The sequence below is a fragment of the Vicia villosa genome, linkage group LG1 (genome assembly GCF_029867415.1).
Source record: "Vicia villosa cultivar HV-30 ecotype Madison, WI linkage group LG1, Vvil1.0, whole genome shotgun sequence".
Taxonomy (NCBI): Eukaryota; Viridiplantae; Streptophyta; class Magnoliopsida; order Fabales; family Fabaceae; genus Vicia; species Vicia villosa.
This window is the reverse complement of record NC_081180.1, coordinates 179,296,386-179,323,237: the sequence shown is the minus strand read 5'-3', so window position 1 is coordinate 179,323,237 and position 26,852 is coordinate 179,296,386.

The window sequence follows — 26,852 nt, the reverse complement described above, 5'->3', positions numbered from 1 at the left end:
AAAGTCTCATAGTACCTTATTTCTTCTTAACCAACAAAACGGGTGCACCCCAAGGTGACACACTCGGACGAATAAACCTCTTCTCAAGCAAATCTTCAAGTTGACTCTTCAACTCTTTCAACTCAGATGTTGACATCCGATACAGAGCCATCGATACTGGACTAGTTCTAGGAACTAAGTCGGTCGTAAACTCCACCTCACACTATGGCGGTAAATCACTTACATCTTCAGAAAATACCTCTGAAAATCACGAACGATTGGTAAATCACCAATTGCTTTCTTCTCATGGATATCCAATGTTGCCAACAAAGCAAACAACACAACACCATTCTGCAAAAACTTATTCACTTGTTTGGCAGATATAAACAAATCTCTCTCAACACCAGTTTCAGGAAAGATAACATTTCATCAAAATAGTTGATATAAACATGATTGTACTCCAACCGGTTCCTAAGAATAACATCAAGTTGATCCAATGGAAAATATAACGCCTATTTATTTTATTTGATTATTTAATTATTTGTTTGTGAATTGTTTGGTGAAATTATGATTTAATTGTGAATTTGTGAAAGTGTCTTAGTTGGAGGCAGTGTTTTAAAAACCGGACCGAACTGGCTGGTCGGATTGGGAAACCGAAAGGGTTACTGGTTTGGTCTGATTGTTGGACCGGATATGCTGTTGAACCGGTAAGAACCGCCAAAAACCGATCAAAACCGGTAAAAACCAATGAACCAGCGGTTTTAGAAAACCGGCGGTTCAAATGCATGCTACTTTTTTTCAACACAAAACGACGCCGTTTTCATAATTTTTCTTAAAAAAATAAAAAAAAATATTATTAGACTTTATTCAAATTGTATTTGGAACAACTTTTTCCCTATTTGCAATTAGACCTAGTTCAAAATTTTGTTAAATTTATATTTTGTATTATTTTATGGTGAGTGATGATTATATTTAGAATTTGAATGTAAAGAATAAACATGTGAAATCATGATATTTTTAAATTTTAAAATTTTGTAGGTGTAATGATATTTTTTAGAGACTGGGTCATCCGGTTCGACCGATTTAATAAATATATAGTTTTACAATAGAGACCGATTTATTCAATCGGGTTATCCAATTTATTCCAACTTAGTCATGTGATTTGACCAATGACCTAGTGGTTCGACCAATGAACCGTTGATCCAGTATACTCACCGGTTTGATGACATTAGAGGTTATGATATTTTAGTTGGAGGGATGTATGTCTAAAAGTGTAGGAACATGTGGGTGTGGCTAGACATTAGAGGTTATGATATTTTATTAGAAATTAAATAATAATAATAACAGAATAAATAATTATATAAATAGTTGGGCATGTGTTGTGTTAGCATAAGAAATAGTGGGGGTGTTGTTGTTAAGCCCATTAGTGATTAAAAGTTAGTAAGGGGTTAACTAAAAATAAGAGCAAAAAGGAATTGGGAGAAAAAGTTAGAGAACGTGAAATAGAGATGTTGTACCCCAATTTTTACCCTAAGATTCCGTCTTATTTTTATCATTGGATTTCATTAGATTATGCTTTATATTTACTAACCCTTAAATCAAAATTGCAAAAACATGTCTTGTTTCTCTTTTTATTATGTAAGACAGGGGCTGAATCCAGAAATATCAAGATTTGCGAGATGATTTGAAGCAGTTTGACCTAAAAGCACTCTGGTTCTTAGGGGAATTGGGCCATAGTAATCCAGAGTTCGTGCTGAGAGATCATGACACTGGCCAAGTATTATTCCCAATAGAAATCGAACTCGGTATTCCTCGAACTTCGTCCTTAATAGGATCTCGTTTACCACTCGAGTTCAATTTCTTAGTTTGCTTCAAGGATCGATTTTAGATTATGCTTAGATAACCATGAAATAAAGTGAAACATTATAAGTCATTTATATGGCTTAGAAGTTTCGCAATTTGTCCGATTCAAGTACAAAGTTTCAAGGTTAAAAGTTCCTTTTAGAGATGTCAACTTGCCTCCGTTAGCGGGGATCCCTGTGGGGATTTCTCGTTTGAAGCCCCAAAGACGGGGAAATTTCCCCTTGCGGGGACGGGGATGGGGAACAAAGTCTCCCCGAAGGCACTTCGGGGACGGGGGTGGCGTAAATATCTCCCGCCCCCGAGGAGTCCTCGCCCTGCCTAAAATAGCATAATGTCCTTAATTTATATATAATTTTAAATTATTATGTAAGTTTATTTGTCATTTCATATAATGAATCATATACACAAATTTAAAATATATATGTATTGTTAGTAAAAGAGTGAGATCTAAATGATTATTTCAATTTTTTCTTAGTTTGAAGTTTTGGTGGTCATGACACTCAATATTATAGATTAAATATTGTTAAAACAATATGTTTATCATAAATGGATAATTTCTAAATTTATTGTGGTTAGTTTTTGAAGCTTTTACTATTAATTTGGTTTAAAATAAAAAATAAAAAATCATGTTTAGGGATGACCGCATGAACCTTGGGGATCCGTGGGGATCCGCGGGGACGGGGATGAGGGACAAAATCTCTCCGTAGCGAGGACCCGAAGCAGGCATAAGAATAGATTCGAGAGCGGGGATTGTGATGAGAATGCATTCGCCTCCCCCGCCCCGCCCCATTGACATCCCTAGTTCCTTTCTTCTTTATTTTGAATCAAGTTCTTAGTCTATTTGTTTTCATTTCTTTTAAATATTAATTTTGATTTTTGATTTTTAATTCAAATTCAAGTTGAAATAACCTTTTAAGTTGAATTATCATTAAAAATTGAAAACTTCTTTTTATATTACTTTTTATTTTTATTTTGATTATTAGTAGTATTATTATTTACCTTATTAAGTCAATTTCTCTTTTATTATTATTATTATTATTATTATTATTATTATTATTATTATTATTATTATTATTATTATTATTATTATTATTATTATTATTATTATTATTATTATTATTATTATTATTATTATTATTATTATTATTATTATTATTATTATTATTATTATTATTATTATTATTATTATTATTATTATTATTATTATTATTATTATTATTATTATTATTATTATTATTATTATTATTATTATTATTATTATTATTATTATTATTATTATTATTATTATTATTATTATTATTATTATTATTATTATTATTATTATTATTATTATTATTATTATTATTATTATTATTATTATTATTATTATTATTATTATTATTATTATTATTATTATTATTATTATTATTATTATTATTATTATTATTATTATTATTATTATTATTATTATTATTATTATTATTATTATTATTATTATTATTATTATTATTATTATTATTATTATTATTATTATTATTATTATTATTATTATTATTATTATTATTATTATTATTATTATTATTATTATTATTATTATTATTATTATTATTATTATTATTATTATTATTATTATTATTATTATTATTATTATTATTATTATTATTATTATTATTATTATTATTATTATTATTATTATTATTATTATTATTATTATTATTATTATTATTATTATTATTATTATTATTATTATTATTATTATTATTATTATTATTATTATTATTATTATTATTATTATTATTATTATTATTATTATTATTATTATTATTATTATTATTATTATTATTATTATTATTATTATTATTATTATTATTATTATTATTATTATTATTATTATTACTAGTTTTATGTCCAATGATAGTCAAAAGAAAGATGGAATTGCAAGGACCCCACTAAAGTATTACACGATTTTTCTTTCTTTCACAAGGCAGTCACGTTTTCCTCCAAAATTACACCAAAGTTCCCACTTCCAAATTCAAACAAAGTTTCTGCAGAAATCACACTTCTCATGCTTGCTCCAACAAACACAAATCAGTATTGATCTCACCATTCAATCCCACTGCTATCTAAGGCTAAAAATTGATCTCACTCATTCACAAGAAATCATCTTTCAAGCTTCACACTATAAACACACACGCTTGAATGAGGGGAAGGAATATGCGATTTATAGACACAGAGATCGATGGCAAGAGAAAACTTGTTGTACCATTTTGAGAATAAGAACATGAACATACGCTTGAATGAGAAACCGATTGAGGTGAGATTGATGTTGATGTTCATTGGAGAAACAGATGGAAGATTTTCGATTTCGTTGAGTATTGTTACAAAAATGCAGAGGAAAGGTAGAGAGATTTTACGACGAAGAAGGAATCAGTGTGAAAGAAAATTGAAAGTAGAATTTTAACGGTTTGTTTCTTAGAAGCGGCTGCACTTTAGAGTCTTTTAGGGTCTGTTTGAATTGATGGAGAGGGATAGAATGAAATGGAATGGAGCAGAATGGAGGAGTGTTCCATTGTTTGGATTTAAAAAAAAAATGAAAGGTATGGAATGAAGTGTGATGGAACCCATTCCATCCAATACCACTATTTTAGCTCAATTTTCATTCCCCAAATTGGGGTGTATCCAATGGAATGAAATCAATTCCAAATATAATTACAATTTTATCCTCCAAATTTTTCAATTTAACCGTTTCTATTCCTTATTTTAGTTAACATGATATTCTTCTTTTCTTCCATTGTTACTCTTCTCTCTCACAAGCATTCTTCTTGCAAAGAGTCTATTTTTCTTCTACCCTAACAAGGTATGTCATTTTTCCTCTAATTTTTCTACATATATTTATATATGTGTTCTATTAAATCAAAAATCTTGATTTATTTTCATGTTCATATCACACTTTATTTTTTAATTTTCAGAAATTAGGTATACTTTTGTTTTATCTTTATTTATATATTTTCTTGATTGTGTGCTGCAAGATAGTTTTTTTTATTATTTTATGTTACATGATGAATTATATATTTTAAGATTCTTTGTTGTACGATATGTTTTCGAAAATTTTCATATACTGAAAGGAAGCAATGCAACGTACTGTGACAAGAGTCTTCTATTGTTTTGTATCTCGTTTTCAAATATTTTGTTACCTTTACAAAAATATGTATATGTAGTAAGATTGTTTATTCTATTAAATATGATTTTTTTTAACTGAAGTAAATACTGATAGCAGTATCAAATTTTTCAATTTCTAGATCTTATATTTTAATATAGATAACAGTAGTCCAATAATTATATATTTTTATGTTATAATAATCATGTAGTTTTCTAATAATTTATATTTGATAGTTAAAATTTGAGGATTCCTCTTATTTGTATAGAAATTAAATATATAATTAATAATATTTTTAAAATAAAGGGTAAAAATGGAATAAAAAAGTTATAATGCATTCCGCTCCGTCCAATATCCAAACAGTGGAATGAGATATTAGTTCCGCTCCATTGTAAAATATCCAAACAATGGAATGAAACTTATGTTCCCTTCCGTTCCATTCCGCTCATTATATTCCATTCCGCTCCGTACCATTCCGTTTGTTTTAAACTATCCAAACATAGCCTTAGGGTTTCTCAGCTTCTTTGTTTCTATTTGGGCTTAATGTGATTTTATTTTCCTACAACCCAGCTATTTCTAACATCTAATTGGCAACCCCATGTGTTAGTGTTTTATCAAGCCTATTTAGTTTTTTTTTTTTTGTGTTTTTTTCTTTATTCATAAAAATACAATATTTTCTTTATTAAAATTACAAAAAAAAAAGGAATTAGATTTTTTTTTCTTATTAAAAACTCAAAAACATTAGTTAGGATTTTATTCCTTTTATTTGATTTTTGTTTGTATATACTTTTAAGTTTTTAATCAATTAATTAAACAATGCTTTAATTAGTTGATTTTTGTTAATTAAAATTGATTAGTCTTACTAATCGATTTTTCTTAACTTGATTAATTAATTTAATCAATTTTTAATTAATTGATTAAATGTTTATTTTCACTTGTTACTTATCGTAGTTCAGTCTTCCCCTTTTACATTCTTCTTTTTTCTTTCCAACCCTTTCAAAACACTTAAATAACAATTAGAACCATACTACCACGAGCCTTAAGAAATGAAAAAGAATGAGAGGGTGCATTCCCTAAACTTGTTCTTCTTTCGTTCATAGTCTTTTGTGTGGTTCTAATCACAAATTCTTCCCTTAAAAAACACACAACATAAATCTTCTTAAAATACTTAATAAATATTGATGAGAATCATACTAACACGAGCCTTAAGAAACGGAAAAGAATGAGCGGGTGCATTCTCTAAACTTGTTCTTCTTTTGTTCATAGACTTTTGTGTGATTCAAATCTCAAACTTTAAAAAGTAGAGAAAGGTGACATCCCTGCTTTGGGATCAATTCATTATTATCTACACCAAAAACACCAATCAATTCCATTTTCTTTTCTCTTTTAAGAACATGTTAATTTCTTTCTATGATAATTGCGTGAGTCTCCAAAGGTCGAGCGATAGTAAAATGCAACGTTTAACATTGTTCATTTAAAAAATACAAACCAACCCGAACTTTTGAGTCAAACTACGTCGCTCTGATTCCTAAAAAAGGATACGTAGGCATTAGGTCGCGGGGCCTAAGCGAGCACCACTTTGTAAATATTTCTTTCTTTTCCCTTTTTTTTCTTTTGCTTTCCCTTTTAGCATTTAGATTTAGACTTTTAGATAACACCCTTAGATTAGACGAACAAGAGTGAATCCCGTCAAGTACGACAGACGTTTGATGCATAATTGTGATGTTTGGAAATCTTGTTAGTTCACCAGGATTAACTATGATTTCTATTGTTAATAGTTGCTAAAAATAAGACTTCATGCTTGTATTGTTGGTTAGATGTGAAACTACGCGGAAATTAGGATTTCTGAAACTACCCATAGATTTCTGGTGTTAGCCACGAACTAGCCGTGGGTAACTCCCCAAATTTGCAAAAACCTCATTTTTGCTAGGCAAAACATGACCCGTGTTGCTAGACACAGATTTTCTGTGTTGTTCTCTAAATTTTCTTTGGGGGACTTGCCATGGGCTCAACACGTCCGTGTTGATGAAAACGGGTGGCCCGTGTTGGACCCATGATATTTCTAGAACACCATATTCGCTAAAAATTGAAATTTGCGTATCTTGAGTTTTGTAAACCTGAATGAGATGAATTCGAATGAGTTGGAAAGCTAATGCATAGAAATATCTTATGGTAATATCTCATGATGTTTTAAATGTGAACGATGTCATGAAATGATAATGCCTCGTGATGTTTATAGGGGCGGATGATTTGTGAATATGGAAATTGTTCTTATGATGTTTCTATGCGTGAATGATATTAAAAAAGATTAATTGTGTAAGTGAAGTAATTTTATAGGATGAAAGTCCAATGCTTCGATAAATACTTGTGTGAACTAAGTTGTAAATGTTTTAGGATATGCGTTCAATGTCTTGATGAAATGTTTATGTGAATCAAGTTGTCAATGTTTTAGGATATTAGTCCAATATTTTGATAAGATGTTTATGTGAATTAAGTTATTAATGTTTTAGGTCACAAGTCCAATGTTGATGAGATACAATTTGTGAACTATGAATGACTGTGTGAATACCCTTAGGTTTGATAAGAACCAGTGTTGATTATGTTGAAGGTTCGATAAGAACTAGTGTTTGATTATGATGAAGGTTCGATAAGAATCAGTGTTTTCTTATGTTTAGGTTCGAAAAAACCAACGTTTTAGCCTAATCAGTAATGTTATTAGGTTCGAAAGAACCAATGTTAGCCTTAATTGGAAGTTTTTAATTATGATTTAGAAGTTCAGATGGAAGATTTGATTTGTTTGAATCATCATGCATCATATATTTTAAAGTTAGGTTAGGACTTTGGTCCAGTATTTTAGGAATTTAGCAAAATAACTTTGAGTCCAGTGATGGTACCATATGCGTCAGAGTAGCGGAGATTATTAGAACAAGATTTGTTTATGCAATAAGTCTCTATGTTTTGACGATGGAAATACATATATTTTGTGTGAATAATTTAGTTTCTAATAGTTTCTTGAGTGTGCAGATATTGTGTTCTAAGAGATTATGGATTGTTGCCCAAGAAGAATCATTAGAAACAAGCAAGGCGCCTCAAAAATACTATTTGCATCTGATTCTGAAGAAACAAGAAAGTGGAGTTACGGTGTGCTTCTCAAATAAGTTGTTGCATCATAAGTCACAAATGATCAGAAGAAATGATTTTGTTAGAGCTTTTGCTCCAAGATCAAAAATCAACGTACAAGAGTGAGCCTTCAAATTAAGTTAAGAAGCCGAGATTTGTTCATCATAAAAGTTGTTACTTCTAATTCTGAAGACAAAGTCAAAGATTCTGAATACATTTAAGGTCAAGCCTGGAATACAAGATTAGACTCAAGGATGTACTTAAGATCAGAATTAATCAAGCAAAGGATCAATATCAAGATCCAAGAATCAGAAGTGCTTTCAACAATGAAAGAACTTGTTTTCAGATTGGTTGTTACCTATATATCTAGAAAACAATGTTCCAATTCTTAAAGGATTATAAAACTAAATCTGGAAAAATACAACATTACAAGACTAATTCAGATCAAAATTCGATTATCGCACTTCAGATGAGTGGTTGTTGCCTGACGAGATTCTGACTCATATGAGTTAATGATTGCATACTAAGTAGTCTCTGAACTACACATCATAATCATTATTAGAAATATGAAGACAAGTTGATCTCTTCCAGGCTTACTACTTCAGAACCAGAAGTATATTAATTAAAGATAACATCAAGAAACTTAGTCAAGAAGAAAATATTACAACAGCATATTACAAATTCCACTATAATCAAATGGGTGTACTATTCTACACAAGCTATTTCCCACCAATTCATAACCATGTATCAAGCTACAAGATAAAGACGTACTGCACCATTCACATCTATGCTTGATTCTGTCCATTGGGAACTAGCCGTTGGAAATCAAAAGGACCTAATTATCCTCCAATGTCTCTTTTGAGGAACTATAAAAAAGAAAACCAAATCATCCAACAATGTTGATGACAACTAGTAACATTGTTGTTGCAATCACCACAATGCTAATATTCATATTGCCATAATGGCAGTTATCGATGCAGTTATTAATTGTCGTTCGGCTTAAATGTAATTCAACCAACACAGATTGACAAGAATCAACACATGAAGAAAGAAGGCAAATGCTTAGAAGCTGATGTTGTAATCAGTTTGGGTATAGTGGATTAAGACCTTGGACAAGGCGAAATCACCTTGAAGGGTGAACTGAGTTAGCTTGAGGGTTTCTCAAGTGAACCAGGATACATCGTGTATTATTTACTTCTGCTTATTTTCAAATTATATGAAGCTACAAGAAGACTCAAGTTTCAAAGAAGGCTAAATGCTTTTGAGAAACGTTAAGCTTCTGATAAATAATTATTGAAAGCTTCTAATAAACTCAAGCTTCCTAAGATTTCGCATAAGAACCTAAGAGACAAAAAATAAGTCAAGATTGAAAACCCAATTCATATCCCCCTTTCTTGTGTTTTTCCCCACCTTTAATTGGTATTAGAGATCCGACTCTATATTGATTTTTTAATCAAACAGTTAACTATGTAGAAAGATTCAGGAAGAGAAAAACTATGGTTGTTACAAACTCTATTGAAGACAATGCTTTCTAGTCCAAGCTGTTAGATGCTATCTTATGGAGATAGATTCTATGAAGATCACAGACTCTAACTCAACTATCAGAAGATATGAAGTTCATAATCACTCAAATGGCATCATCATCATCATCATCATCAAAAGCTTACAAAGAAATTGTCAGACTTTGAAAGAATATCTGTGATAAAGAGTCAACAAGTGAGAGAAAGACTTGATCAGCTTCTGAAGATGAAACTGCATTTATGTTTATGAATCGAAAATGCAGAAATTCGAAACTCTCTGAAAAAAAGATAAAAAGAATCAAAGGCAAGCTTTGACATGTTAGAATCTCTAACCCTATCTCTCATAATGCATTCATTATATGATTCCTTGATAATTTTACGAATTAGGATATATCTTGATCATAAATATCTTAAGTCTAAAACCCTACGGTCCTCCTGACAATAAGAACAGTTAAACACCATCATTATCATATGGTCAAAACCCTTGCTAAAACTCATGCATAACATACATTCATTTTGGTAGATTATTTTGTTCTCGAAATGAAAAGTTTTAGCACGCTTTATCCAATTTTGGGTCGTATCTCTTTAACATTCATCTTGGAACTATTCAATTACTTTGTATCATAAAATTTTCAGTTATTACGATGTCAGTTTCAAAATTTCTTAGCAAGTCACTTATGTCTTCATTCCTCTACTTAAGTTCCTGTCTGATTTTTATTCATTCCACTATATTATACTCTTTAAACATTTTCTTTCCTTCTCTCTGTCATGTCTCCGAAAACCTTCCTTTGAAATGAAGAACTTCTTGAAGTTCTTTATGAACAAAGGCCTATTTTTTCTAGGCTAACTCTTGGTGATCTTATCTTCAAACAAAGTATCATCTGTCAAGGATGGTCGAAATATATGGAGATACTGCATGGACCAATTTACCTTATTTTGGTCAAATATTTTTGGAAGTACGCCACTGTTAACACAAAAGGTGCTTCTATCTCCTTAACTATTTTTTAGAATTCCATTCATCATCAATCCAAAAATCATTTATGCAGCCCCTTATTGTAGCTCAACTGGTGCTATTGTTAAAGACTTCCGTGTCAAATACTCTCGAGATGAAAAGCTCAATACCATTCATGACACTTCTAGTGGTTATGCACCAACCAATCCTGAAACACTTCTTCCCACTACTGCTGTCTGGTTTCAGTCTGTGCTGAACAACATCAGACGTAGAAGGTTCAACATGAACATTCTATAATTTGATGATGGAATCCTCATCTACTTTCTTGTGCATCATGTCAAAGTTAATCTACCTCAAACTATCTTCAATTATCTCAAGGGCTCGATTGTTGTCTCTAGAAATCATCACCAGTCTTGTATACCTTTTGGAAGAGTCATTTCCTCTCTCTTCTCCGAAGTTGGGATTGTTGGAGCAATTCACTACGCTGGGCTCAATAATGCTCTTGAAGATGAAAAGTATGAAGTTCTGTCTGTGTAGCTCAGTCTAGTTTTGTCATAGAGTGTCTGTGGTTATGAGTTATTATGTGGTTTACTTGTGATTGTACTTTATGCCCTTCAATGAATGAATTATAAATTCAAAATTAATGTTTATGTTCAGAAATAATTCAAGCTCTTTATTTATGTTTAGATATAAAATGTTCTTATTTCTAACATATCTAAGCATTAGAATTTTTAGAAGAAATAATGTTTATCCTTCGTGTCCTCTGTACTCTCTTCTGACACTAGCATTAACTGCATGTGCTATGTTCTGCCATTGCTTTCTGAGCATATATCTTGAGTGATACGCTCCTTATGTTACGCCACTTCTTCAGTTTGTTTCATCTCTTACTTTGTATATGTATCAATTTTGTTATCCTTTTATTGTGCCTATACTTACTCTTAGCTTGTTCATTCTTTTCTCCATCATGTCTTTAATCACATTCAATAGGAGATAAAAGCCTTCTTAAAGTCACTTCTGAGTCCGTTGTGAGTTTGTTGTTTCTCTTTTGTATTTATTCGTGTCATGTATGTCTCTCGTATCTAAAACAAATGAATATTTGTGTGCTAATATCCATCATTTGCATTTCCAGAAGTAGTTTATTTTTAAATATACAACCTCTTTGCTACTAAATCATCATAAACAGACGTAGGTATAAGAAAGCAACTAAAAACTCTGAAAGATTAATAAATATCATGATTATGAAAATAACTATTATTTGAAAGATCTTCTGAAAGAATGGTAAATCTGGATACTAATTTCAACACTGTTTCAGAAGCTGTGAACTGTCTGAAGGGGTATTCTCTTGTGTCAGAAGCATGTTAGTTTTCCTATCCATAGCAACATTAATTCTAACATTAACTCTAAGCAATAAAAGTTTATTGAGAATAGATAAAATTATACTCTACTCCTATCCCTTGTTATCAAAAGAAGATACATTCAATTGATTTCTTTCATAAATCAATCTCTGATTCCTGTGAAAATATTTTCTTGATTTCTATGCATAACAGTTACATCTCTAATCACTATCGTGGCCTAATCCATTTATCACACATGTCTAAAATGATCACAAAATCTTTTCATCAGACTTATTTGATGAGACATTAAAAATGGTGATAATCTCGAGTCATATTTTCTAGTCTCTTACTGTTCTTAATAGTTACTCTTTTTCTTTAAATACCTGTTTGTTCACAATTGGGTCTTTTCTTCATGGCAAATACATAGAATTCTGCATCCATGGATATCACGAACTCTGATTGCTAATCAAGTTCTGAAAGTTATGAGCAACATTTGTGTCTAACCTTTGGAATCAAACTTTGAGAAAATGTTTTGACAATGAGAATCTAAAAAGATGTTATCCATAATCAGACGCTGAGTCCTTCAAAGATCTCATTTAAATAACCAGGCTCTTAATTTGAAAATTAGGCTCTGAATTCAATATCCAGGTTTTGAAAGACCTCATTCAGGCTCTGAGTTTTCAAGAATGGAAGTCATGTTTATGTCCTGAGTTTGTGTTTTTTTAGAACATCATGTTTCTGATTCTTCTTTAACTATCAATGTTTATATTCTTTTTTATTATGACAAAAAGGGGGGAGAAGAAGATAATAATTTTGATATACGTATACCTAATTCTCAAATAAACCATTGCTTACATTCTAACATACTTGAAAAGGTTTAGAATATGTTTTTTTTAGAATTACTGCAGGTACCCTCTGACAAAGCACCTCTGATAAGTATATTCCAAATGCTTTGTTCAGTTTCTGAGGATACTATTTTCCTTCGAAGGACATCACGAGTCTTAGACTCAGGGGGAGTCTCCATCCCATGAGGAGTATTGTTTATAACATAAATATTTATATGATATTACCCTGTGAAATTGTTCCACTAAAATACATGGTTTTGTTATCATCAAAAAGGGGGAGATTGTCAGAACAAGATTTGTTTCTACAATAACTCTCTATGTTTTGACGATAACAATACATATATTTTGTGTGAAAAATTTAGTTTCCAATAGTTTCTTGAGTGTGCAGATATTCTGTTTTAAGAGATTCTGGATTGTCGCCCAAGAAGAATTAACAGAAACAAGCAAGGCGCCTTAAAAATACTATTTGCATCTGATTCTGTAGAAACAAGAAAGTGGAGTTACGGTGTGCTTCTCAAATAAGTTGTTGCTTCAGTAGTCACATGTTTTCAGAAGAAATCATTTTGTTAGAGCTTCTGCTCCAAGATCAGAAATCAACGTACAAGAGTGATCCTTCAAGTTAAGTTCAGAAGCCGAGATTTATTCATCAGAAAAGCTGTTGCTTCTAATTTTGAAGAAAAAGTCAAAGATTTTGAATACATCAAAGGTCAAGCCTTGAATACAAGATCAAACTCAAGGATGTACTGAAGATCATAATTAATCAAGCAAAAGATCAGATACCAAGATCCAAGAATCAGAAGTGCTTTCAACAATGAAAGAACTTATTTTCAGATTGGTTGTTGCCTATATATTTGGAAAGCAATGTTGCAATTCTTAAAGGATTCTTAAACGAAATCTAGAAAAAAATACAACATTACAAGACTAGTTCAGATTAGAATTCGAGTATCGCACTTCACATGAGTGGTTGCTGACAAACGAGATTCTGACTCCTACGAGTTAATGATTCCATACTGAGTAGTCTATGAACTACACATCAGAATCATTATTAGAAATATGAAGACAAGTTGATCCCTTCCAAGGTTACTACTTCAGAACCAGAAGTACATTAATCAAAGATAAGATCAAGAAACTTAGTCAAGAAGAAAATAGTACAACATCATATTACAAATTCCATTATAATCAAATGGGTGTACTATTCTACAGAAGCTATTCTCCATAAATTCATAACAACGTATCAAACTACAAGACAAAGACGTACTGCACAATTCACATCTATGCTTGATTCTATCCATTGGGAACTAGCCGTTGGAAATCAAAAGGATCTAATTACCCTCCAACGTCTCTTTTAAGAAACTATAAAAATAAGATCGAATCATCCAACAACATTGACGACAACTAGTAACTCTGTTGTTGCAATCATCACAATGCTAATATTCATATTGCCATAACGACTGTTGCCGATGTATTTGTTAATTGTTGTTCGGCTTGAATGTAATTCAACCAACATAGATTGACAAGAATCAACACATGAAGAAAGAAGACAAACGCTTAGAAGCTGATGTTGAGAAGCATATGTCAAAAGGAGGGCTAAAGCTCATGCTAATTCATAATGCTACTAGGATAATTAGTTGATACTAAATGCCTAAGTTGATATGCAGAAGCCAATCATATTGAAGAAGAGAAGAAAGAAAGATTCTACAAGATGCTACTCAACTACAATCATATACATCTTGTTAGAGATTAGAAGAAGCAAGAAGTTGTTGCTCGTGACTTGCTCAACAAAGAAGATGAAGAAGAAGAACACTATAATATGCTACCCAACATACAATCATATACATCTCTGTAGAACAATATAATGAACACAAGAGTTGTTGCTCGTATTGTGTTATAGTTCTAAGATTCTTCATGTAAATTGTTTTAACACAAGATATGTTTTTTAGAATTTTGTTAAACAATACTTGCTTAATCATGTGTGTAATCTGCTTAGAAGAAGCAATCATGTAAACACAAATATTATCAACTGTATATTGATGGTACCTTGAGAGACCGAGTGAAGGTCAGAAGCTCAAGAAGACAATGGGAGTGAGTCATTGTGGAAATCCTCTTAGAAGACCGAGTGAAGGTCAGAACTCTGATTGGATAAATGAACGTTATACCCGTTGAGATCACTGAACGTATCATTTCTTGGTGGTTAGTCACTTGCGGTTGCTTGTGCATTGTATTGTTAGTCACCGGTGGTTGCCTGTGAAATTGTAATCAGTTTGGTTATAATGGATTAAGACCTTGGAAAATCACCTTGAAGGGTGGACTGGATTAGCTTGAGGGTTTCTCAAGTGAACCAGAATATATCGTGTGTTATTTACTTTTGTTTATTTTCAAATTATCAGAAGCTATAAGAAGACTCAAGTTTCGAAGAAGGATGAATGCTTCTGATAAACGTTAAGCTTCTGATAAATAAGCATTGAAAGCTTCTAATGAACTCAAGCTTCCTAAGCTTCCACGTAAGAACTTAAGAGACGAAAAATAAGTCAAGATTGAAAACCCAATTCAAGCCCCCCTTTCTTGTGTTTTTCTCCACCTTCAGACATGAGCATTGCATATTATTCTTGCATATGTTTAAAATATTGTGTGATTGATGTACTTGTAGCGATAAATGTCATCCTTGTTGTTATTATACCATGTAATTTTATGGAATGTATTCTCACCTTCATTTTCCCTTCTTTTGCAAATGTGACCTTATATGCAGAGAATGCTCATGATAAGAATGAGGAGTAGTTGCTTCGTAGTTCCTTATAAGAGATAGTGTAGAAGACCTCTTATTTTGTTTTCATTGTATTTCGCTGAACGCTTAAATCAACTTGTTGGATGATTATTATTAAGGCTCTAATATTGTAACATTAGGGTTGAGATTATTTCCTAGATACTTCTTGTGTTTCTAGTATGTTAGAACAAAAAAATCTTACAACATTGTTAGGTTTGTAATTCAAGTACTTTTCATAATAAATTTTAAGTAATTATGTGTGATGTGACACCCTTGTTCTATATTTTTACATTCTACAATGTTATGTATCTTAAACACAACGAAATTTTTTTATTGGGGTTTAAGGTGTTACACCCGTATCATTTCCTGATACATCTTTGTTGACCCCACAATATCTACTTTTAAATTTCCTTTTCTGGCCAAGAACATTATTGTTGGCTCTACTCCTATAGCCTTTTCCAAATCCCCACACCTTTTTTATGTCACGTCTCCATCATATTTTCCTTGGTCTCATCCAAGAAAAACCAAGGTTTTATTTGAATTTTCTAACATCCTTGCTCCACCTTTTCTGTTGTCGTTTCCAAAACAACCATCATTATCTTTGTCATCGATTTCTTGCATATCATATTCACCATTCTAGTCATCGGAGTAGTCCTCTGGATCCGATGAGTTCTCCAATTTCTCAATATTCAAAGAGGTGCTAATTCTCAACGCGCCATATGATTTTTCCATAAATTATCTTGAACATTTCTCTGTTAATTTGAACGTTGAAAGCTTTGCTCATTATCCATGTAGAACTTATTTTGATCATTATGCATGTGTCATCCATATTGATTTGCTTACTGGTGTTACCATCTGAGCATATATACACGCTAAGGAGAGATGAAACAAAGAAATCTAGGATTCCATGCATGACACAACATCCCATAGTAGCGTAACCATGTTACCCTTTTCCCGTCTACATTGGAAGGTTCTCATTTTCTTATCAACTTGAACCGGTTTTTCAGTCATTCACATCCATCATTAATTAAAGCTTTAAGTTCTCCTTCTTCCCATTCTTCTAACAGACAAAAGTTTGCTTCAGAGGAGTAACAAGAATAGCAAAATAACCCTCATAGTTGAAAATAACTTGGATATTATACATCATGTCCGCATTCTTCGATTTTCACTACAGTGATGGTTTTGTTTCCTACCTCTAGAGTCTTCTTTGGTTAGGTTTCTAGATCTTCTAAAGCCTTCCTCTGTTGGTATTCACACTTGAATCTTGGAATGTTCATAAATATTTTCTGATTTCCAAAAAAGATGTTATTTAGTTTCATTGCCAACTGGTTCTCTTGATAATGGTTAAAAAAGGTTGGATACAATTAGGTTTAGGGTTCAAAAGCTTATAGAGAAGTTGAAGATTCTCTCTCATCGTGATGAATGAAAAGAACATGTGACATTTTCTTTTTTATCTTGTTGATTTTTATTTATATCCTAGTAATTTTAGGCACTTCTTATACTTTAAGATTAAGATTATTTGTATGTTGATGTTTTTTATTTGTACTATTTTTATATATTATTATGCCATTAAAAAATTTAATTTCAATCTGACACTACTATATAAAGAACATTTTATCATGGTTGGGAGAAAGATATTACTGCAGTTGGAGGTCTATGGTCACAAATGATGTGGTAGTGTGTGCCCTCTTTACCTCAACAGGCTGGTAGTCGTGGTAAAAACACAATAATGCATAACATATCGCTACATTCGAAGAAACCAACCGTAGTAACAGGTGGATTAGTTATGACTTTAATACCCAGCTCCAATATTTTGGGAGACTTTAACATGTTACCACGATTGTCTATTTCAACCGTAGTGAAAGAGTTGGTGCACAACATTTCACCACAGTTATAGCTTACAACCGTGTTGATATTTTGTTCATTTGAGTTTAGGATAACTTATGTGGGATACTTATTTCACCTATTGATCACTAAACATATAACTTTTCAATCTTATTTAGAAATTATTACTATGACAAATTAAATTATATTAGAAGAACAAGTTACACTAATAAATACTTTTTGAGCTTTCGGCAATCCATTATCTGTATATCACTCTTTAATAGTTAAAATTTGTTTCAATGCTTCTAATTCTTCGACCAACACTTCCTTCTCTACTAGTTCATTCTGTAAAGTATTAACTTTATAGACAAAAATAGTAAAGAATGAAGTGATGGCTGAAGAACTAGAAGTATTGAACCAAATTCTAACCGCCAAGGAGCGAGATAGTGATAATGGGTTGCAAAATGCTTGAAAAACATTGATCAATGTAAGTTATTTTCTAATATACCTTAAGTTTTCATATTATTATTTTTTAACTCAATTTAAAAGGTTATATATTTACTGAGGGGTTGGTAAAACACTCAAACCAAATATGATATAATAAACTCATCTTCCATGACATGTTGTCTGAACGAAATGAAAGTTTCATTGTACAAGGAATAACATAAACAATAACATAAATAATGACATACATATACAAACACATCATAAATAACACAAACATGTATCAACAAAAACAACAACTTACCTCAACAAAAACATCAACATACCTCAACAAAAACATCTACAATAACTTAAACAACAACATTTATCAACAAAAACAATAACTTACATTAACAAAACAACAACATACCTCAACAAAAACGTTAACATACCTAGACAATAACATCCGCAATAACACAAGCAACAACATACGACATATACCAAAACATACCTTAACAAAAACATTAACATAACCCAACAAAAACATAAAAAATAACACAAACACCAACATATAGCCTTAACAAAAACTACGAAATAACTAAACAAAAAATGAACAACATACAACCTATTATGGTTTATCGTCTCAACAACAAGAAAAAAAACCATAAAGAACGAATATTTTGAACAACGACAACAACATCACTCAGAACATGAATCGTGAAAATGTCTCATGTACCTGAAATGTGAAGAGGAAGTCAAAAAAATGAGTTTGGTGTTTCCGTCATGCATGTTTTGTGACACCTTTCCTTGGCCCATATGAGTTGGATAAGATATGTTGGAATTTTGTGAAGAAATGGTGTGCAAACTTTAATGTAGATTGGGATAAGGCGTGAGAGAGATGTTAGGGTTATGCATTAGGAGAGCTACAGTCATTCTGTACAAAAATATATTTTTTTGCTTATATATTGTTCTAGGCCGGTCATACCTCTCTCTATCTGATCACTATGGGACGAAACACTCTGGGCCAAAAATGTATTAATTGTCTGCTCAATCGCACTTCTAGAATCTTCTCTTGGCCACTCGATAATCATGCACCTCACTGCAGGAGATTCATGCCTCAGACACATCCAACGACCTTCTGCATTCCACGCTTGAAAGATAGCTAGGCCATTATTCCTCTTCCCTTTATATAGGGAATGACGCCATTCCGGATAACAAATTTCAAACACAATTTGAATACTCAATACCTTTTCACATACTAACTTCAATGTCAAAGTGCTAACTTTGTAGGTACACCCTGCTCCACCACATCAAAAGCTCTACTCCGCCGCATCTCACTCAATTTTTGGTTCTAGAACGGAACATATATAGGTAATACTTTTCATCACGGTTGAAGTATCAACCGTGATAAAATGTCTATAATTAACACGTTTTAAGCGTATTATTGAAGTACATTTCATAACGGTTGCTTTTATAGACCGTAGTGAAAAGTAATTTAATTTTAATATAAATATAAAAAATAGTGGACACGTTTTTTTTTTAAAGAAAAAAAATGAAAAATGGCTGGTGCTTGAATTTGAAACTTGTCATTCTTTAACCTATCACTACAATTGTTTGATTGGACCATGATAAAAAATATTTCAATAAATAACAAAAAATAAAGACGTCTAAAGATAAATTATTACTTCGACTGAATAAATTGCCATAATAAAAAAGATTTTGAAAAATATATATTTCATAATATTGTGAATTTGTGATACCTTTCGAAATAAAATAATCTCAAACTGGTATTTATTAGCTCCCGTTAAAACATTATAGACTAAACAACCAAAATAAGCAGCTAGATTGTCAAATTTCTTACCTTAATAAGATAGGAAAACTTAGTGGAATTTAATGTAGACTATGATGCCATTGGGTTCCTTCTAGATCCACTATGGAATAGTATAATAAGTGCATGCACATGCATTATACTCTTAGCTGATGTTTTGTGTTTTGGTTTAAAAAGACACGATTTATGATAAAGAATAAGTTCAGTAGAACATCCAAAAGTAATCTAAATTTTGAACTGTTTCTACCATAAAAACCACTAGGTTGCCATATCCGGCCGAATTAAAATTGATATGATTGATGGAGATGACTCAGACCGGATATGGCCGAATTAAAATTGATATGATTGATGGAGATGACTCAGACCGAATTAGAGGAGCATATAACCTAACTTATTTAAAGTCAGGTCAGGTCAATTTAATAAAAAAATTAAATTTAAATTTTTCAAAAAATTTATTTAATTAAATAAAATATATTTAAATTATTAAAATAGATTATAAAACTTTATAGATCAACTTATATTTTTATATATATTAAAATAATCTAAATATGTTAGCCTATATACGTGTGTATATATATATATATATATATATATATATATATATATATATATATATATATATATATATATATATATATATATATATATATGCCGATCTATAAGACTTTTTAATTAAATAATATGAATTAATGTGTGTGTGAGTTTAATGGTGAAACGCTTGGTAATATGAGTTATGCGTGCCTGATAATCTTAACTCTCCATCATTTAATTGTGATTGTAATAATTTCACACTATTTAAAAATTATAATTAAATTCAAATTATGAGTTGTTTTATAAAAGTATAATTTATTAATAATATGAAAAAAATTAGAGAAAATAAATAAAAAATGACATGATATAAAAAAATTCAAATTTCATTGTTTTTATTATTATATTATAATTATTATAATTATTATTAAATAATAAATAATTTATAACAAATATATTATACTATACTATAATATATAATTTAGAACGAACAAAGTATTAAACTCTTTTCAAAGGTGTATATTTATTACAACTTTCTTTACGAAAAATTCTATTTAATTTACAATTGAATGGTGCAAATTTATTTATAATTTTCTTGCTTTCAAATCTTCTCATTTTTGAATGATTTATAATTTTTAAATTAATTTAAGTGAATCAATCTCACTATTTTTAACTGTTTATTTCTGAAAATTTCGTTGAAAACCAGAACAAAATTTATATAAATTTTAATGTTTAAAAAGACTCGAATATGAGATTTAAATAAAAAAAATCATATTCTTTGCATCCAAACCTTTATTATTAGGCTAATCTTTGAAGGTTAGATATAACAAATGTTTAAGTGTGACAAATTTCCAACTAATGTGTTTTATTTCACCGATTGCTCAATTTGAATTAAACCAGACAACTCAAATTGTTTGGTCCAAAAAACACGAGAAAATAAATAGTTTGGCACTATCTTAAAGACAGCCATGTTGTTTATTTCTCCCTTGCTTCAATGATTATGGTTGGGAGTTAAATGGTTACTATATTTAGTCGGTGATATTGCAGGGAGGTGTGAGTAGTAGTTATCAGCCGCTACTCCTCCATTGAATGAGTGGAAAGTTACCACAGGTGAATGCAGTTGGTTATGATGTTTGCGGTTCAAAAATAAAAGAGAGAATAAATGTTGAATAGAGGTTGAAAATTAAGGGAATTGAAACCTCTCAACAAAATATCTGACATATGTTATGAATCTCTCTTTAGAAACTTTTTAAATATTTTTATACTATTTTTTTAAATATTAAAATTCTATCTCTAGTTTTTCTATTCAATGATAAAATTAAAGGTTAAATATGTTCTTGGTCCCTATAAATATTGCAGTTTTATTTTTAATCTTTTCGCTGGCTTTAGGCAACAGTTTTAGGTGGTTTTGGCAATACTTTTTTTTTGTAAAAACCACTAAAGGCAGGGAGGGACTAAAAATGAAAACTGCAATATTTATAGGGACAAAAACTTATTTAACCCTAAAATTGATAACACTATCATAGACTGAATATGAGAGAACTCATTCTTGAAAGTGTGATAATTTAAAGGCTAAATTACCTTCAGAGTACTTTAAGTTATTTAATTGTAACAAGTCAGTCCTTTATATATTTTTTTGTTACATGTGGGTACGTTATGTTAATTAATGCATTCAACGTTCACTTATTTCTACTTTATTTTGTTCTATTAATTTTATTTTAACTTCTAAAATTCATATTAAATTCGTTTTTGGTCCAAAATTTATGAAAAAATTCTTAAAAATATTTCTTCTCATTTTACACTCCGTGTAATTTTATGAGAATTTTATTTTCTGTTTTATTATTTTTCTTTAATTTCTTCTTTTACGTGCATTTTAATTAGTTTAAAAATACTTTTATGCACTAAAAAATTCTGAAAATTTTGTTATATTGATCCAATGATACTCTTTGACCTATGTTATGTGACATATCAGTACCATTAATGTTACTTCAGCTTTTTTGAAAGGATTTTGAGAAAAATGTCAATGGTGCAGGCGTTAGTTAATATAAAGGGCCAACATGTAGCGAAAAAGGACCAACTTATTACAATTAAAACATAAAGGACTAACTTGTTAAAATTAAATAACATAATGGACCCATAAAGTAATTTAGCCTAATTTATATATAGCTGTTCTTAAAAATTATAACTTATAAAATATTAATGAATAAATCAAAAGGTGAAATTTATAAATAAAAAGTCAATTTGTTTTTTTTTCCATTATTTCTTTTTCTTCTGGTTGGAATTTAACTGGTTAGAACAATAACTAACTGTTAGTTATGAATCGGTTAGTTAATTGGGTATAGTAGTTACTTGCTATACAAGTAACTCATGAATTGTATATAAACTTTAGTAGCAGTAATGCAGATCAAGGTCTTTTTATTTACAACAAGTGGTATCTAGAGCATTGGTTGCTGATCCTTGTGTGTATTCAATCTCAATCAAGAAGTACATTTCTTGTCCCGTGGTGAGAAAAGCACTAAAGTTGATCATCGTCTTCACTTATTATCTTCTTCCTCTTTGAGTCATGTCCAACTCTATCTCTTTCTAGCTTTTTCCATGGCAGATTCATCAAAGATCTTGACCCATACAATTCCAAAATTCGATGGCTTTTATGATCATTGGGTCATGCTCATGGAGAATCTCCTTCGTTCCAAAGAGTATTGGGAGCTAATCGAGCATGGTGTGACAGTTGCATCACCTGATGCAACGCATGAGCAGAAAAAACTCGCAGATGGAAGTACACTTAAGGATCTTAAAGTCAAGAATTATTTGTTTTAAGCAATTGATCAAACAATTCTTGAAAATATCAAGGCTCTACGAAGGTGAAGAGGGCTCAGTTGCAGGCTCTACGTTGCGAATTTGAGGTCTTATGCACGAAGGACAATGAAACAATTGATGATTACTTTGTAATAACCCTAGCTATTGCTAACAAGATGACTGCTCAAGGTGAAAAACTTGCGCAAACCATAATTGTTGAGAAAGTTTTGAGATCTATGACCACAAAATTCAATTATGTGGTGTGCTCTATTAAGGAATCAAATGATGTTACATCCCTCTCCGTTGATGAGCTTCAGAGTAGCCTTCTTGTTCATGAATAAAGGATGAAGATCAATAAAGATATCGATTTAGACAATCACATGTGGGAATGAAAGAATGGTTGTTCAACTTTGATGAAGGATTTAGATAATTTGTTAAGCTGGGAGATTACTCTAAGATGTGGGTGATGAGGAAAGGTAACTTGAAACTTCAATTAAAGGGCATCATCACTCAAGTTATCACTGAAGTATACTAATTTCTAGGATTTAAAAACAACCTCTTCAGTGTTGGACAATTTATGCAAAAGAACCTGATAATAGTGTTCAAGAATGGAGGTTGCAAAGTGTATCATGATGACAAAAGAGTAATCATGACCACAAGAATTTCATCCAACTGAATGTTTGTAGTTTCTGCACTAGTGATCCTTCCACTGTGCACGAATGTCATTACATACAATGTCACACAACTATGGAATTGCAGATTTGGCCATTTGAGCTTCAAAGGTCTTGACACACTTATAAAAAAGCGTATGGTTAAAGGGATGCCCAATTTGAAGAATCAAGATGAAATCTACTCAGATTAATTGATGGCGAAGCAACACAGATAAGCCATTCCTAAACAGGCCACATGGAGAGCTAAGGAGAAACTTGAGCTAGTTCACTCAAATGTGTGTGGTCCTATCAATCCTACATCAAATAGTGGAAGCATGTACTTTTAACTTTCATACATGACTTTAGAAGGAAAACTTGAATTTATTTTCTTCATAAGAAAGCTCGTGTATTTGATATCTTCAAACAGTTCAAAGCAATAATTGAAAAGGAGTCATGTCAATACATCAAGTGCCTTAGAACAGATAGAGGGGTGAGTTTACATCCAATACTTTTTCTAATTTTTGCAGTCTCCATGGCATTAAAAGACAGTTAACTACTGCATATACTCCCCAACAAAATTGAGTATCTGAAAGAAAGAATATAACCTTGATGAATGTGATCAGAAGCATGATGTTAAGCATAAACATACCTAAGAGATTTTGGCCTGAAGCAGCTAAATGGGCAGCATACATAATCAATAGAAGCCATACCCTATTTGCGAAGAACATCACTCTAGAAGAAGCATGGAGTGATGTGAAACCCTCGGTCCATCATTTTAAGGTATTTGGGTGGGTTGCTTTTGTGCACATCTCTAATGTGCATAAAAAAACTAGATGTATAGAGTATAAAGTATGTTCGCCTAGGATTAAGTGAACAATCCAAAACCTACAAGTTCTATGAACCCATCAACAATAAGATCTTGATAAGTAGGGTTGTTTTCTTTGAGGAGACTAAAGGCTGGGAATGGAAGCATGCCATGTAAGTTCAAGAGTGCGCCTAAGAGGGGAGTGAATTAGGTTCTTTAAAATTTTCTAGTTTTATGTAATGAAGGTGATTATTTTTCTGGTTTATGGTGAGGTTATGAAAGCAATAACGTGCAGAAAAATAAATGACACAAGGATATATCCTGGTTCCCCTCACGATTCGAGAGTACTCCAGTCCCCTTATACAGTAAGAGATTTCACTAATTGCTAGATATTTGTACAAGCCTAATCCCAAGACTTATCCTACAATCTTCTAACACCCAAACCACCAAGAAAAATCCTCTTGGATTTATCAAGTTGAAATGAGAATAATCCTCTCATTTTCAACTTCTTGTTTCCAACAATCCTGAAAATAAGGAATACACTTCACACAATCTTAATTCCAACAATCCTGAAAAAATAAGATGTGATACAAACAAGAATTTTTTAATAAATAAATTTGTAGTATATAAATCCTATGAAAGACTTCTTCTCTTTCAATATGAAATTTAATAACAAAATACTCTCTTAAGTGCTCATGATGCTTTTGGAATGATATGAAATTTTTCTAAAAAAACATCAAAATATGAAAGTTCGGTTGAAAATAATGCAGAGAGAATTTATGAGAATTTTGAAATAGGTTATTGTACAATATATTTTTGAAATTAATTTATAGAGTGGAAGCAACCATTCAAAAATCATGGCAATGGTTGGAAATTATTACGTGAAAATAATTTAGTTTAAAATGAAATGGTGCTATGAAATGATTTGGTGAACAGGTATTTACGTTACAATATTTTTCAAAATAACTCAGGTGCAATGGATTACATGGAATAAATAACACGTGAAAAACAGCCTGATGCAATCAATTGCACATATATTGCAATTGATTACACTGCTTTGAAAAAAGATTATTGCAATCGATTAAGCCACTACTTTAATTCCTTAACACATGTCTTTCAACCAATTGTACTAATTCACAATTCATTGAAAGTATGCATAAGATATGTATAATGGCAAAACAATATTTTCCAATATTTATAAAAATATTTGAAAATAATTTTACCAAGGTTTAAATAAAATTTATAAATACATGATAAATTTATAAATGCATGATTTTAAAAGATTGAACACTAAGATTATATTTGTTAAAGATTTCATATACCTTGAAACTTGATCACAAAGCTTGAATAAAGTTGTGCATCTTTTTCCTTCTTCTTTGATATATGTACATGGTCTTGAGATTTTTAAAATTGTCTTCATCAAAACATAATATTGGAGAAGTTTGACTTCACAATCTCCCCCTTTTTAATGATGACAACCATTGAAAGTTGAAATGCTTGAATCTCTTAGAATAAATGAGAAGTTCGATCTTATGTGAATGCTCCCCTTAACTTTGATAACTTCCCCTTGATTCATAGAGAATTTAATTTCTTTATGGCTGCAAAATAAAAAGACAAGCATACACATACACATATATCTTCTCCCTCTTTGTCATTAGCAAAAAGGATAGGAAAAAGATAAATTATCTAAATTGAAGGATAGAAAAACACTTAGAAAGGGGGGGTTTGAATAAGTGTAGCTTTAAAAACTTGACAGATAAAAATAAATTGCACAGTTATTTTTATCCTGGTTCGTTGTTAACTAAACTACTCCAGTCCACCCCCGCAGAGATGATTTACCTCAACTGAGGATTTAATTCACTAATCGCACGGATTACAATGGTTCTCCACTTAGTCAGCAACTAAGTCTTCCAGAGTCTTCTGATCACACACTGATCACTCCAGGAACAACTGCTTAGATACCCTCTAAGACTTTCTAGAGTATTCTGATCCACACGATCACTCTAGTTACAACCTGCTTAGATGACCTCTAAGACTTCCTAGAGTATTCTGATCCACACGATCACTCTAGTTCCTTACAACTTAATGTAATCAATTCTAAGAGTATTACAATTGCTTCTTAAAAGCTATAATCACAAACTGTGATATTTCTCTTAATGTTTAAGCTTAATCTCACTAATATATTACAACAGCAATGTAGTGAGCTTTGATGAAGATGAAGATTCTGAGCTTTGAGTAGAACAGAGTTTCAGCAAGTTAATATGAGTTGTTTTGTTCAGAATCGTTTTTATTGCTTCTCATCAGAACTTCATATTTATAGGCGTTGGAGAAGATGACCGTTGAGTGCATTTAATGCTTTGCGTGTTCCGTACAGCATCGCATTTAATGTTATACGCTTTTGTCAACTACCTCGAGCCTTGTTCACGCTGTGTCTACTGACGTTGCCTTTAATAGCTTTTAACGTTCCTTTTGTCAGTCAGCGTAGCTT